We start from the raw sequence: 17,079 nt of genomic DNA, 5'->3' as shown, positions 1-17,079 counted from the left end.
AATTATTTACATATAAAATAAAACAATACTGGACCATTTCACCCACCACCTTTTTCCCACCCTTTTCTCCCAACCTGGCAATGATGTGAGGTGGTGTCAAATAACATTAGTCTTGGCCATGCGCCCCCCCCCCCCCCCCCCCCCCCCGCCACTGATCTGGGCCAAATAAATGCAGGACAGCGACATGCTTGTTTAGTGATAAAGAAAGCCAAGCCAACAATTTTTGACCAGACTGATCACTTGACTTTCAATGTAAATTTTAAAATCACAGCTTCAGCAGCACATGTACATCTACAGAGCATATCATTAATATCCCATGTTTAACTCTTTGAGTGGAAAAAGAGGGACTCACCAGAAGCCAGCTGTTACAGAGTGTAGTTACAGAAAAAAAAAAAGTCACCCATCATCACCCTTTAGAGTTTACTGGGCTTTCAAGAGAGCACTAATTTACTTATATCTGCATACTGGAAGCTGTACAGTAACCATCATTTTTGCATCTCATTAGTAGCCAGATAACCCTTATTGCATTTATGGTCTGGGTTAACAGCAGGTTTGAGAGCACCTAGCAAATCACAGCTTCGTTGTACTTGTTATAGATGGGTAATGCAATGGTCGGCACTCGCAATTAAGGGATGAATATTATGTACATGTTAAGAGAAGTTATATTGATGTGTAGTTATGTTAGTGTGATTTGTTGTTTAGACATCCTCTGTTCTCTCCATATTCCCCTTTCCCCCTGTATGGTTGCCAAGGGGTGGCCTTAGTAGTCAGGACATGGAGGGAGGGCATGTACCTTTGCCCCTTGCATGGGGCATTTAGGAGGAGGGCAGGCTTGTTACTAGGAGGTGCGGCATGACAACACCTGACCTCCAATCAAGTTGCAAGAAAGCAGTCTCCACCAATGGACAGCAAAGAAGAGCTGATTGGCAGACTTTGGGAGGGGCCAGGGTTACCTGATGCAACACCAAAGTTATAAAAGGTGGAGCAGCGATTTTGTGGGTGAGTACATGGTGGATTAATGCCGTGCTCCCAGTGCTGTAATTTTTCCTTACTCAGTCCTTTGTTGTATTTTGTTAAAATTTAATAAAACTTTGAAATTTTTAGAGGTGAGCATCGTTTCTCACATACTGGACATTAGACAAGCAGTAACACATATCTTACCCTTAAAATATGCCAACACCACTGCCTGCCTCCTGCAAAAGGAGGCGAGTTTCAAAATATGCTCCTTTACTTTTGTTATGCAAAGATTTGTCTCATTTGAGTAGACTGTTTGCTGCTCAAGTGTTTTCAGTTGGCCTCTTCCCAATAGAACATCATTCAAAGTATCCATGTGTGATCACAGAAAAAGGAAGAATCAGATGCTGAAATTAACACAAGAACACTAGATAGAGTCAGTTCCAGGTGCTTTAAAAATAACAAAAAACAAACCACACCCACATCCCCCCAAAAACAGCCAACCAAAAACATTTGAGTCCATTTAGGTTTTATAGGAAGTAGTATTTTCTCCTGCTGGCAGGAGGGCTCTTGTGCTAAAAGCAAATACACTGTCAGCTTTACTAAAGACCCAGTACATTTTATGGCTTCAAAGTGTTTATCTCAAAACAAATCTCTGGAGTACATCTACATAATTATCTAATGTTTAGTGTTGCTCGGCAAAGTCACATCATCTTTTCAAGATAGAAAGCCTGCGGAGATATGAAGGTTGAATACAGTGGCTGTTTATAGCTCATATTAACAGCAAGTGGTACAGCATTTCAGGCTCAACAGTCCCAATCTTAGAGGGGAAAAACCAAGGAGTGTGATGCTGAGCAAGTGATCTTAGAAGTATGCAAGCAATGACACGCAGCAAACACAAAGGGCTGTCCAATCTTTCAGAATAGCATGCCTGTTGATACCTGTTGCTATATTTTATATATTAGTAAAGGCCTGTATGCACAAACCAGCCTTTGAAATAAGTCGTAATATTAAGGGCTAAAGTCCTTGAAACCTTCATGCAGAAGAGAGAGTAGAGCAAAACAATATCCTTGTGTGTAGGAGAAAAAATGTAAACTGTGTGTGTTAGCCAATAGTAGTTTGCTCTGCTTGCAGACCCTGTAGAACCCTATAAAAGGTGTGCTAAAGATAGAAATAAACAGCGTTCACAATTACTTCTGTGAAGACTGGTGAATAGCTCGGGGGTCCTTCAACAGATACCAGATTTCATATTTCACATAGAGCTATTTTAATGTCTGCAGCCATCAGGGCTAAAATGCTGTCATTCTTCTGTTAGTAGGGGAAAAAAAGTATTCCTCAGCAAATTCGAAGCAGGGTAACCCATACTGTGCACTAAGCCATATGTGCTGTGGAGCTCACATTAACTGTACAATCACTTCTGGACTGGGCACTGCAGCCTGTATTGTAGAAAGTTTTTTATTGTTTCTGCTCTAATCTCCAAAATAAACACAAGGAAGCATATCAAATTATAAAGCAACACATTGCTTATTGTTGTAATGCATTTAGAAAAATGGTATAACCCAAGAATGTACCCCTGAAATATAGAATGTTAGCTTCTCCCACTTATCTCTTCCTCCCCAGTTTTCCTCATTGGCTATAAGACTGTAACACTCCCCCCTTTTCCTGACTTCAAAAAGGAGCGCGTTATCAATTTTCTTTCTCCAAGCGATCCCTGGAATAAAGCTGGAATACCATCTCAGGAAAGAGCGAGCCTCGTTTTAGTCCCTTTAGTTCTTGCTATAGTATCTTCCCCCCTTTCTGAGCTGCGGCAGGGCTGACCATAGCTACAGAGAGGCTGGGAAACATATATATAAATATAGCAATTGGTGCCTCAGTGAGAGGAGTTTTAAAACTCCCCACAAGTGACTGGAACTCCATTAGTGGGGTTCAAAAAAGTCTTTCGAGGATAATCAATTATCTTGGGAGACACACGCTGTTTTCTGCGGCTGTGTACTCAAGGAAGGACCCGATAGCCTTTTGAATCATCAGAGGGTCGGATCCAGAACAGAGATCTTCCTTGAATCGCAAAAAAAAAAAAAAAAAAAAAAACCCACGGAGACCGGTAAGTCAGAGTGCCAAGCTGCATCTGTAGCTGCAGCCAAGCAGGCATGAAGGCGCGCCGGCGCGGGCAACCGCAAACCAGCGGCTGCGGAGGCCGCCAGGTCCGTGTCCTCCCCTCTCTGCCGAGCTCTGCCACGGCAAAAGACGTTCCCGTCACAGCACAGAGGCACGGCGGATCCGGGCGTGGTCCCCCACGAACCGCAGCGGGCTTCCGGCGGCAGCAGAATCAGTACCGAGCGCAGCTCAGGGCGGCGAGCTGAGAAGGGAGAAGAGGCCCCCCAAACGGCGGCAACGGGCGCAGAGCCAGAGCGCCAGAGGGCGCGGAGCCGAGGCGGCAGAGGGTGCAGAGCCGCAGGTGACGCGATTAAACGGCGGGCTCGACACGGGTACGCGTGACAGTGGCACGTGCAGCCGCGGGGCACAAACGCATAGAGACCGCGTGGCTGGCGGCCGCGGCGTGAATGAGCGGCAGTGCCTTCCCCTCCCCCACGGTCCTGGCCACGTGGTTTTTTAGCGACTCGATAGGAACCGCTGCCGCTGGGCTTAGCAGTTTGTGTCTTACCCCGGCGGGTGTGGGGGGGCCGAGCTGAGAAGCCTACCACGGCTGGCTTTGCTCCTTTTGCGGTGTAAAGAAGAAAAACAGAAACGAGTTGTCTTAACAGCCTTTTAAACAACAAAAAATGTGATCAAAGCTATCTGTACACCAACAAAATTTAGAATTCAGATTACAAGAATTTTTAAGTACCACAGATGTTAAAATTTCTAGAAAAAAGTTGAAACATTTTATCTCGTAGCTGTCCCATAACACTCCACAGCTTCACATGCTAGATGTAGATTCTGTCCCTCCATGGGATAGAATTGGAAATTTCTTAACGCTTAAAGTGGAGGAGGGTGACAAATTTGCTTTAAAGTATCTCCTGGTTTTTCTTATGAAAATAATTGATTAACAAAGAGAAATAAAAGATCAGCCACTGCAGTTTCCATTAGTTCCCCCTAACCCTTCCCCCGAACCCTCTGGTCCTGAGCTGAAAAAGATGCATAGAACAGATCCAGAAACTCAGGAAATGCACCTTGACAACGCCATTCCTGGTTCCACGTGTCTCATTCAGCCCCCCATCTCTGATAGTGCCGCACAAGCTATCAGGAGGCTTTCCCTGTACCCTACTATCCCGACTGTTAAAGGCAATGAACTCCCCTATCCCCACGTGGCTGGGATCCAAAATGGCACTAGCCATGTGCCAGATAGCCACGTAGGGAAACCACCATCGTACCTCCCTCCCCCTTCCCATAACCCCTTCCACCCACCTGTCTCTGCCCATAACCCCTACTCCTCCCATAACCCCTCCCTTCCCTCACACATTCCCTCTCCCTCCACCATGACCCCGCCCTGCATGACACTACCCTGCAACCCCGCCTCCAAATGTTGTAACCCTGCTCCCCATGCCCCCGCCCCCTGTCCCCTTGAGAGGGGGGAGGGGGTGGGAGAGATAGCCCTACCCGTTGCTCCCATGGGGGGGCGGGGGAAAGGGTGTCCCGGCCCTGCCCCCCGAAAGGGGAGAGATGGGTTCCCGCCCAGCTCCTGTGGGGGTGGAGCTGGGCCCCTCCACAGACCCGGTGGTGAGGCAGGGGCCCCTGGGCCCGGTAGGGGTGGGGATGGGCGAGGAAACCCTGGAGATACAATCCCCGAGAAAGAAAAAGATATGCTTACAGCTGCACCTGTGATATTTACTGGTAAAAAAAGAATTATTAGACAGTACCAACCCTTCTCTTACCAAGATATCAGGGAGGTTTGTAAAATTCAACGAGAATTCGGAAGGGATAGTGAAGTACTAAAAAGAATGATTAAAGCTACCTTAAAAACTAAGGAATTAGTTCCTCCTGACCTCAAAGACTTCTTCAGGTGTCTCCTAACCCCCACCGAGTTTGATTTTTGGGAAAGCTCATGGAAAAAGTCCAAATGGACCTCCTAGAAGAGCTCAAGCAAAGCATTCAGGATGTAAAAGATGCAGAAAATAATAAAATTACTTTAGAGCATCTATGCGGGGAGGGAAGGTGGTCTAAACCTGAAGACCAGGCACAGGTTCTAACAAAACCTATTTCAGATAAGATCTGTGATGTAGCAGAAAAGACTTATAACAAATTACCAGCACTTGAAACCCAAGTCAGTTATGTTAATATTAAACAGCTTCCATAAGAAAGTTTTTTGCAGTTTGTCAACCAACTTAGAGGACAAATATAAAAGCAGGTGGAAGGACCAGTGGCACAAGCAGAACTGATTAAAGAAATGACTCAAAGAAATGCCAATGAGACCTGTCAAAGAGTGATTCTAAATCTGCCCATCAACCCTCCACCCACTATAGCAGACATGATCCAAGTATGTGCCAAGAAAGCAGATCTGTATAGTGCACACGACAGGAAGCCGGGACCAATAATCCCAAGGACTGTGGCAGCTGCAACACCACAGATGTCATCAGAACAGAGGCAGCATATCATCTGCTTCCAGTGCAAGCAGCCAGGACATTTCAAAAGGAATTGTCATCAAAACCAGCAACAAAACAAACATCAGAAATAAGCTGTAGCAAATCAACAAAAAAACTAGAAAAGAAGCGCTATTCCATTGAGTGCCAAGACACAAAAGTGATGGACCTGAAACAAAAAAAAAGCCTCTATTTTAATAAAAAAGAGGGAAAAGTGGGAGCGGGGTGGGGAACTGCAGAAACATAACTGTGAGGAACGCATGTGTAATAAGATCTGGCAACTGCAAAAGCGATCCAGACTTGTAACTGCCAAAGCTTTTCTTTTCAGGTCTACTCGTTGGACAGTCATTTGAGTGGACCTGCAGGACAATTCACGAGACATGGCAAGACTGGATAGTGAGTATTTTGTTATTGGAGACACAGAACACACACCCATGGAGACTGAAATAGCTCCCATGACAATTAAGGGAGTACTAACACATCTCACTCTTCTAGCAAGATGTCCACAACCTATTTCTATTTGATAAAGGGGCAAATATTAGCCCAGGTGATCCCTGTTCCAACAGAGGTCCCAGTATATGATAAAGTACCAGGAGTCTACTGGGCAGAAGTGGTTGGCGAGGACAAACCCATCATGGGATGCAACCTGACTCATGGATCAGATCATCTCCATGTGGAAGGGTTGATTGACACTGGGGCAGATGTGACTATCATACCCGAAAGGGTGTGGCTTTCACACTGGGAATTGCAACCACTGGCAGGCAAAATACAGGGTGTTGGAGGGGTAAAACTGGCAAAAATCTCTAAGACCATTGTTCAGATTGAGGGCCCGGATGGAAGATTGGCTAGTGTCCGTCCGTTTGTCACCAACTAAAGGTGCCCCCTGTGGGGGAGCGACACCAGGTCTCGGTGGGGAGTTACACTAACCATTCCTGAGACCCCCAAAGATTTTTAGAGGGGGCCAGTGTAGAGCATCCTACCCAAAAGTTAACGTGGCTGGATAATAATCCAGTGTGGGTAAATCAGTGGCCTCTCAGTAAGCAAAAACTCAGGGCGCTGCAAGAGCTGGTGGACAAACAACTAGCCAAAGGCCACATAGTAGAAACAACCAGCCCTTGGAATTCCCTGGTCTTTATAATAAAAAAGCCAGGGAAAGATAAGTGGCGCCTCCTTCAGGATTTGAGAGAAATAAACAAAAAGATTGAAGACATGGGGTCTCTCCAACTGGGGATGCCCTCTCCAAAAATGCTCCCACAAAACTGGCAATTGGCAATTCTGGACATTAAAGACTTTCTTCCAAATTCCTCTACACCCAGCAGATTCACCACGGTTTGCTTTTTCAATCCCCACAGTTAACTGGGAAGCCCCAATGAAATGATACCACTGGAGGATATTGACCCAGGGGATGAAGGCCAGTCCCTTCATCTGCCAGTGGTATGTGACATCATTATTATCCCATTCGCGCTGAAAAAAGAGAAGACATCATCTTGCACTACACGGATAACGTGCTTGTGTGCTGTCCCTATAACAACATGCTGCAAAACACATTTGACCTAGTGGTTAAAATTTTAACCTCTGCTGGATTCCAAATGCAGGAAGACAAAGTTCAAAAGATGCCACTGTCCTGGGGTGATTTTATGATACTGGTATCCCCAATCGCCTGGTTTATGTTATATATTTAGTTCTGCACCTTTAAGACTGGCTCTGAGAGCGAAGCGGGGGGGGGGGGAAGAAGAAACGTGCAGTTTATGTTGAAAGAAAACATCACTCCCCCACATCCTGCTGCTAGACTGTGGTGTCTGCAACACGGACAGACAGCGAGACAGAGCTTCTCTCTGGCTTTTAGTTAGTTTTAGCTAGCTGAAGCAGAGGAGTTCCCTGGACCTTTTTTTCCCTTTTTCCTGGATCTGTGCAAACTGGCTCTAGACTGAAAAAACACCCAGCCAAACCCCAAGAGCTCACGCCTGTGGCCCACCGGGGCCTGGGCCTCGGCACTTTCCAGTGCTGGAGGGACTGATAAGAACCTGAGCGAGCCAAGCTACACCACATGAATAGGACTTTTCTTCCTGGATTTGCCATCCCATCGAACAGCTAGAGGTTTTATTATTTAATATTATTAAATTTCTGTTAAATAAACAGCTTTTTCCACTTCTCTCCAAGGAAATTTTTTTTCCTTTCCCTGACCAGTTGGGGGGGAGGGGACATTTGAATTTTTTTTTTTCTGGGGAAACCCCCATTTGGAGTTTTTCTCCCAAATTTGCCCTAAACTAGGACACAGCCAATTCCAAATTATTAAATGGATTCGGAAAGACAATTCGACCCATGAAATCCACAAAAGAGGCACAGATATTTTAGACTCAAATTGCGATTCAGACATCTTTCATTGGGCAAAATCAAAAAGAGTTGCTGCATCCATATTTCTTCCATGGGTTGCAGCTGCCAAGGCACTAGATGAATTAGGACAGCTTGAGTGCTGGGTAGTCAAACAAGCCAACTTGACATCCGCTGCCCTCAGCTCCTTCCTCAAAGACAAAGAAATTACCAGACAGGCCACGCTCCAAAATCGAGCAGCCATAGATTTTCTGCTGCTGCTGCATGGACACAAATGCCAGGAATTTGAAGGACTTTGCTGCCTAAACCTGACCTCGAAAGCTCCCAATGTCCACGTAGCCCTCCGAGAGATGAAGAACTTGATTGGACAAGTGAAGCAAGAAGCCGAGGACTGATTTAGTGAACTGTTCAAAGGCTGAGGACTTACAGGATGGTGGACTTCGATAGTCAAAATAGTCCTGTTGTTTTTTGTTGTTCTGTTTCTAGTTGTCCTAGCATTTGGGATTGTTCGTTGTTTAGTTTTAAAGGCTCTCAGTAATTTACTCTCTACTACCCCAGAAATCAACCACATAGAACTAGCGGACCAGAAGCAACCTAACCAGCCCGCCAATCACGAGTGGTGGACAAACTCGTGTTCTGTATCAAAATAAGCTCATAATACTTGAAAATTTTTTTATATAATAAAAAAGGGTGAGGTGTTGTAATGCATTTAGAAAAATGGTATAACCCAAGAATGTACCCCTGAAATATAGAATGTTAGCTTCTCCCACTTATCTCTTCCTCCCCAGTTTTCCTCATTGGCTATAAGACTGTAACACTCCCCCCTTTTCCTGACTTCAAAAAGGAGCGCGTTATCAATTTTCTTTCTCTTTCTCCACGCGATCCCCAGAATAAAGCTGGAATACCATCTCAGGAAAGAGCGAGCCTCGTTTTAGTCCCTTTAGTTCTTGCTATAATATCTTCCCCCCCTTTCTGAGCTGCGGCAGGGCTGACCATAGCTACAGAGAGGCTGGGGAACATATATATAAATATAGCAGCTCATTTACTTTTTCTATTGTGAATGGTTAGCTTTAAACACAGCTAGTGCAATATCAGATTAATGATCATGGAAGTGTGCATCACTAGTTCATTATTCTTACAGTTGAGTAGTTTAACACAAAAAGCCACATTAGCAAGATTTTCAATTTGCAAATTAAACACTGACTGATCTGACATTCTTGTATCATAGGACATTAAAGTTGCTTCCAATGTGAAATGGTGCCTTTAAAATCACAGCTTCATCGAAGAGACAGTTGACTACAGCAAACTAATGAGAAAATTTCACCAGAAAAACTTAAGAATATGCAAAATAAACAAAAAAAAAAACCACCTCAGCCAGTGATAATGTGTTTATAAGCATGGATTTTGAAGTCATCCTTTTACAGAGAAAGATTTTCTCACATATTTCCCCATAAATACATAGCACAGAACAGGAACTGATTAAGACGCAGCAGCACTCAGCGCTCTCTGCCAACCCTCCAGGGACTTTCCCCTGGGTGGATGCAGGGCCCACGGGGAACTGAAGTTCTCTGGGTGTGGCCTGGCGAGCAGGTCTTCAGAACATCCCAGCTAAATTTGTATTGTTCAACTTGTACCTTTTATGTCTTGTGTTCCTAAAACAGACCCAAAGCAGCGAGCAGACTGAAGCTTCGGATCAACAGGGGAACCTCAAGTATACTGGACTCAGGTCATATCTGATTGAAGACCAAACATGGTTTGTACTCTTACAATGCCTCAGGCAAATCTGTCCCACATCAATGTCAGTAGGATAATAGATACCAGAGCAGATGTTACTATCATATCTGCTAAAACATGGCCTCAATCATGGCCTACCATGGCTGTAGGATCTGTTGTTGCTGGCCTTGGAGGTACCACACAAAGTTACTCGAGTAGTAAGCCTGTGTTAGTTAAAAATCCAGAAGGACAGCCACGATCCAGTCCCTATGTTACTGCTGCGCCACTCAACTTATGGGGAAGGGATGTCTTGTCAGCGTGGGGAGTTCAGGTGGGAACAGATTTTTAACAGGAGCCACTGTGCTGAAGGGGGTAAAGCATCCTACATTAGCCTTGAAGTGGCTCGCTGAATGACCTGTGTGAGTTGATCAGTGGCCCCTTGAAAAACAAAAATGAAATGCTCTTAAACTGCTAGTTCAAGAACAGTTAAATCAAGGACACATTGAGCCATCAAGAAGTCCATGGAACACCCCTGTTTTTTTTAATTAAAAAGAAATCAGGTAAATGGAGATTACTCCATGACTTAAGTAAATTATTGCAGTTATGGAAAGTATGGATGGTTTACAGCCTCGAATGCCATTCCCAGCTATGATACCTGCTACCTGGTGTGGCAGCTACAGCTGGGCTGTAAGCTGCACAGATAATTTGGCCTAACAGATATCAACTCGACCAGCCTAGCTTGTTAGAAGAGTCAAAATAAATAAGTCCCCGAGCATGTTAAGGACAGGGTGGATCCAAACTCAAACAGAGGACGCCAGCCAATCCAATTTGAACATGGATGCACACATATCATTGGTCAGTGAGCTGGGTGGTGCTAAGATGTTATCCAATCATGTGTGTAAGTGCGGGAAATTCAAAGCCCTTATAAAAAGGGGTGCCTGACAATAAACTTTGGCTGTTGCACATGAACATCAGTGTGTGCTGGTCGTATTCCTGTCTCCAACATCAGTGCAACAATTGGTTACCTTGACGTGATGCAACAAGCTGCTGCAGTATTGCGGGCAGACAGGGGGCAGCGGAGATTGCTGCCAGGCAGCCGTGGGGCTATGGAGAGTGGCAGATATTGCCGCAGGCAGCAGAATTGCTGCAGAGTCCCAGCGGAGCAGCGGATATTGCTGCAGGTAGCAGAGGGTGCTGCGGAAGATGGCGGAGAGTGTCGTGTGGGTCCGGACCCCCCTTTGTGGATTAGAAGATGCCGCCGGGATGAGAGCATGGGCTTCAGTACCAGAAGATACCAATTGCCAGGTATTGACTCCTTTTTTTAATGTTATAAAGCCCTGGAGGCTTGTGCAACAGGCTCTGGGAGCCGTTATGAACACTACAGACATTAGAAGGCCCTGAAGGCTTGTATCGGACTTGCTACAACAGTTAAAAAGCGAGCAGGGGAGGAGGATGGACAGAGCAGCCACAGTGCACCAAGAAACCACTCTAGGTGGGGACGATGTCAGCCAAGTGTCCTGCTTTCGTGGAGCTGCAGAGACAGCCCGTCCCAGTGCACATGGCCGGCAGGGCATGCCGCCACTGCTGAGCCAAGCAGCGGGTAACCGCCACGCTGCCGAGCCGTGCTAAACGAGCATTTTGCTGCTCCGTGCCCTGCCGCTTCCCTGTGTTCTGCTATGCCAGCCCATGGAGCTGCGACTGGGTGCTTTGCCGCTCCATGCTCTGCCACTGAGATGAGCTGGACAGCTGTACCAAGTGCGCCTGCGCAAGGATTCAATTAGCACGAGCTAGGACCACACATACACCCTGCCAACACAGACGCACTTGGACTACCTCCTTCCGGAGCCCATTGGTCCGGCTCAGAGACTGTCTTTGACCCCGCCTTCACGGCGCGTGCCTGCATATTTGACCCAGTCTCCATAGGACGTTCCTGCCCATCACCGCAACTCAGGACAGGGTCCGAGAAACGCGTCACCAGGAGTTTCCAGAAACGTTATACCCAGAAGCAACAGCAAATCGGGGCATCCTATGGCTACCGCCACAGCCCCCACCACGCCGCTGCTGCCAGAACTGGAGTTTTCCCTGGATTATACACCGACAAAGGACACGACATGTACTGGAAAGAACACCTTTACTGCTGTTAAGTCAGCGCAAAACTGTACCCTCTCTTTTGACCCCGGCAGGTCCAACCACGTCAGAAGCCACCACCTTAGAGAGCCCCGAATAGCAGGGCTATCGGGAAAGCCCAGCGGGCGAGGTACAACGACCTTCTCCCACCTTTTGCAACCCAGTTTTACAGTCGTGGGGCGCTGGCGCCGCTGCTTGGGAGAGGGATGGCGCAAGCTCAGTCCGCACCGCTCCAGCTAGCCGCTGCCGGCGAGCGAGCGCCATAGCCGTGGTCTCTGTCCTGGCCGGCGCCGCTGCTGCGGCTCCCCAGGGCCGGGGGGCCCTCCAACAGCTACCAAAAATCTCATTTCTGCCTCCTGCAGCAGCAGGAGGAGGCAATAGCAGAGCCAAGCCCCCTTTGAATGGAGCAGAGTGGAACCGCACTACTACCACAACTCAAACCCGGTGCTGCCTCCTACAAACCCCATTGCTTGGCAACCACTGTCTGCAGCCCAGCTAAATGGATTACAGACAAACTGGAAAGATGACGAAATTGAGGGGGGAGCGGCAGGCAGGGGTGTCTCAGATACCGTAGCCCACCGTAGCCACTCGCCAGCAGTGCGAGTGCCTGGCGTGCAGAGCGAACCCAAATTGACTACCGTGGAGTTAAGACATATTAGAAACTCCATTGATAAGGTCTCTAAACATCGGACATGATGAAAGGTTATCATAAAAGCAAGTATCCATCCTAATATTAATTTCTGTGCATACCTTCACAGTTTTAGTTATGATTGGCCATGATAGATCCTTTCCTTTTCAAATGTGCACTGAATTTCAGTATGATATTGTGTAATATTTAAGGATTTTGGTTTAACTTGATAATTCTCTCCCATATAGAACCCACGCTAATTTTTCAGGTTATTTTTACCTTCAAAAGAAAAAGAATCCTCTTCCTAAAATTTTACAGTTTTAGTTATGAGATTTCAAAATCTAAAATTAAGTTTTCTTCTCAGTACAAACATTTTATTCAAGGATGGGAGCTGTAGACTATTTTGATTTATCTGACAGTTAATACATCTATAGTAAATAAAACCCTAAAGCTTAAAAGGTTAAGAAAACACCAAGAGGAAACCCATTAAATATGCTTGTTTAAAAAAAAAGCCTTACATGCATCATACACAAACAATATTCATGATAATATTTACCTAGACTTTACCCCCTTATATTTGACTGAACACATTTTGGGATAATGGTGGTACTTTTTAAAATTCAAAAACACCACTTGTTTTAAAAGTCCTAAAGAGAACACTCTAAGTTCATAAAAGCAAAAATAGGGGTACTGATTTAGTTTGAGAAAGTGTTCATAGTTAGATAACAGCTTGCATGTTCACATATGTAGAGAGATTTGTATGTTTGCATTCACCTTGTTTGAAGACAATAAGCACAATGTGACCTGTACATATCAGACACTATATTTAAGATCAAATACCTTGATTTAAATAAAGCTGCAATGCTTTCTTTACAATCAAAGAGAAATATATCTAAGCTTATTAAGACAAGTAGTTGCCTTACAAATAGACTAATAAAACAACAGTTTTAAGGAGCAAGATCCCAAAGTTATAAAGAAAAGACCCATATGCTTTTCATTGCTTTATAGAATTTTCTTTGGCATGATTTGATTTTTCTGCAACTTAGCTTGTAAACATTCTAAAGGTCTTATTAAATGTATTTCAAAGGTATTTCAGACAGCAAAGAGTAATAGTAACATTTTTTCATTTCATTTGCACATAACTCCAAGCCTACTAATTTATTAAAAATATGATTGAATTTATACAAAGGAATGCTATTGTTTTAATCCATAACTATTACTCAGTATTGATTTTTTTGCAAAATGAATGCTCATAGAAGTGCTAATTTGACAATCCTAAGTATTGCAGCATTCAAAAGGAAACAGACCAAAACTAAAATGGATGCATCATATTTACTTATCTAATGAGATACCATCAATTAAGGTAAACTGAAACCGAGATCTAAAACCCTTTTTACCAGATATTATTGTCCATATTTAATCAAGCTAGCATTGTGTTCACCACCTCTACAAATCATAGTTATGTTAAATTAACATAAATTTCTCTGAATCCTAGACAACCTGCAGTGTATCATCTCTTACAGCTGATGACTCAGTACAAAAGCTATGCAAGTAAGTAACATGGTCTCCTCCAACCTCAAGATACAACTTTGTGGGTGTCGTTGGTTAACAAAATGATCCAATTCTCATAACTCTGGTCTGTGGTATTGCAGACTCTCTGTGTTTATGGAGATGGACAACCCAACTGGTTTTGCACTATGCTTTTGGTGTTATAACTATACAAACAAATTCTACAAATGCAACTGATGTTATTAACATTGTATATATCCATCAAATAATAACTTAGGATCATGACCAAGAGAAGAAGCCTTCACAAAGGGAAACCCAAAAGCTCCAATTATACATCATGGACCATCTATGGGACCCTTGGAGTGACAATTTGCTTGTGGTTTTGCTCAAATACCTCAAGAATCACATATTTTAAGAATATTACTGATACATTGACATATGATTTTTAATCATATACCAGAATGTGACCTGTGAAACCTAGCTAAGACACAAGATATTTCCTTTAACAATCTTAAATTAGTTTGATAAATGGTACTTTCAAAAGCAGTTGTATACCTCACCAAACACAAAATTACTCTTACAGCTCTAGGGTGTGTTACACCACAGTGCTATTCCCCACAAGGCACTTTAAAATGCATTATTTTTAAACAGAAAAAGGAGGAATGCCTGGTGCTAGCTATAACCTAAATCACTTGACACTATTAGAAGGATTTTATATATTTAAATACAAGGACTTAAGGATTTTTATCTATTTAAGGATATAAATCACAGACCTGACCTAAGATGGATTGTTTTCCCTGTTGGTTGGTTTTCCCACAGTTCTAAGGTTGAGATGTTTCTTGTTTAATAGAGTTAAGTTGTAAAGGTGTAACTTCCAAGTAATGAGCCTGTGGCATGCTAATTTGAGAACTTGTATTGTTGGTGACTGGTATTGTTTCACAGCTCCTAAGAATAAATTTAACATATTCAGTGATATGTGGGATGCATCACTGGCTGGGAGAGGCTAGGCTTGTTGAGATGGGTGGAATCATCTGTGTCATCATGCTGTCTTGTCATCCTTTCTGCAAGGTGCCTACAGAAGAATGACTTAGCATTTTTTAAACAGAAAAGGGGGAACTGTGACAGCTACAGCTGGGCTGTAAGCTGCACAGATAATTTGGCCTAACAGATATCAACTCGACCAGCCTAGCTCGTTAGAAGAGTCGAAATAAACAAGTCCCCGAGCATGTTAAGGACAGGGTGGATTCAAACAGGGAACCCCAGCCAATCCAATTCAAACATGGATGCACACATCATTGGTCAGTGAGCTGGGTGGTGCTGTTATCCAATCATGTGTGTAAGCATAGGAAATTCAAAGCCCCTTTAAAAAGGGGTGCCTGACAATAAAATTTGGTTGTTGCGCATGAACTTCAGTGTGTGCTTGTCGCATTCCTGTCTCCAACATCAGCACAACAACCTGGGACATTTTGATCGTCAATTTGAAAGAGTGTTTTTTAACTATTCCCTTACATGCTGATAATATCCTAAAGTTTGTGTTTACAGTACCCTCCATCAATCATGCAGCACCAGTAGAATGTTATAAGTGGAAAGTGCTGCCACAGAGTATGAAAAATAGTCCAACAATTCCTCAATTGTATGTTGCACAGACACTTAAATTGTGAGAGAACAATTCCCAGGAACATACTGTTATCATTATATGGATGACATTTTAACAGCAAACCTAACCAAAGAAGGCCTTGTGCAGATTCAGCCAAAAATGATACGAGCACTACAGGAGTTTGGGTTGCAAATTGCACCAGAAAAGGTGCAGCAGCAACCCCCATGGAAGTACCTGGGAGTTAAAATATTAGATCAAACAACAGAGCCACAAACAGTACAATTTTCAACCAAGGTTCAAACATTGAATGATGCACAAAAACTTTTGGGTATCATCAACTTGGTAAGACCTTATTTAGGGTTAACCATTCCAGAACTATCACCCTTGTTTAATATTCTTAAAGGTGACCCTGAGTTAACTTCTCCAAAAAAATTAACTCCAGAAGCAAAAACTGCACTTGAAACAGTAGAGCGAGCCATAACAGACAACTTTATAGTATATGTCCTGAAGTTTGTATTACAGTGTTTATTTTTATTGTTGATTTACACCCTACAGGTATCATTGGTCAATGGGACACTCAGTGGTCTGACCCACTACACATTTTAAAATAGATCTTTTTGCCCCATCAACCTAAAAAGACAGCACCTACTATTTTTGAGTTAATTGCACAATTAATTACTAAATGCCATCAAAGGTGCTTGCAGCTGAATGCTAAAGATCCCTCAAAAATTATTATACATGTACAACAAGAATATTTTGAATGGTGCTTTACAAAACTTTAAGGAGCAAATTAGCTATCATCTACCCAGTCACAAACTGCTGCAACTAAGTGGGACCACTGCATTGTCTTTGAAACCACTAAGTAATAGGGCACCCCTGAAAGGTCTCACATTTTTTACTAATGGGTCTGGGAAAACAGGGAATGCCATTGTGACCTGGAAAGATGACAATGGATGGCAAACACTAGAGGATCACAGTAGCAGATCACCTTAGCTAGTTGAATTATGTGCTGTAGTCATGGCTTTTCAACATTTCCCTCATGTTCCCTTAAATATTGTAACTGATTCTGCTTATGTTGCAGACATCACACAATGATTGGACTGAGCACTGTTAAAAGTCTCATGCTGACTCAAGCAAGAGCATCACATGCCTTTTTTCACCAAGGTGTTCGAGCCCTACAACAACAATTTATGTTAACAAATACCAAGGCACGCAATATTGTTAATACTTGTGCTGATTGCCAAGGCCACGCTGTCCGACTACAGATGGGTGTTAACTCCCGTGGTCTGCAAGCTTTACAAGTATAGCAAACAGATGTTCCTAACATCTCCAAATTTGGATGCCTGAAATATGTACATGTTTCTGTGGACACCTTTTCATCCTCCATGTGGGCCTCAGTTCACGCTGGTGAAAAAAGCCGTGATGTTATCACACAGTGTCGACTATTCTTTACTGTTTTAGGCATCCCAATATTGTAAAAACTGATAACAACCCTGCATATGTCTCACAGAACACTCAACAGTTTCTGCAACTCTGGGGTGTGTTGCACGTCCCTGTTATTCTTCATTCCCCTAAGGGTCAAACCATTGTTGAGTGTGCCCATGGCACTTTAAAACACATCTTCAAAAAACAAAAAGAGGGAA

At 43.9% G+C, this 17,079-nt stretch overlaps 1 protein-coding gene and 1 long non-coding RNA gene across 2 annotated transcripts in view; one reads left to right on the top strand and one right to left on the bottom strand.

The window, feature by feature from the left end:
* LOC131592134 (ubiquitin-conjugating enzyme E2 R2) overlaps positions 1-17,079 on the bottom strand; it is a 225,092-nt gene that overhangs the window by 191,271 nt on the left and 16,742 nt on the right. The gene's annotated exons all lie outside the window — the stretch shown is intronic.
* On the top strand, positions 179-7,672 carry LOC131592138 (uncharacterized). Its single transcript, XR_009280524.1, has 3 exons — positions 179-3,440; positions 5,860-5,927; positions 6,884-7,672. It is a non-coding gene; the product is annotated as an uncharacterized LOC131592138 (long non-coding RNA).

This window comes from Poecile atricapillus, chromosome W (genome assembly GCF_030490865.1).
Source record: "Poecile atricapillus isolate bPoeAtr1 chromosome W, bPoeAtr1.hap1, whole genome shotgun sequence".
NCBI classification, from domain to species: Eukaryota; Metazoa; Chordata; class Aves; order Passeriformes; family Paridae; genus Poecile; species Poecile atricapillus.
Note: the sequence above shows the minus strand (reverse complement) of the source record. Positions and strands in the feature narration are given on the sequence as shown.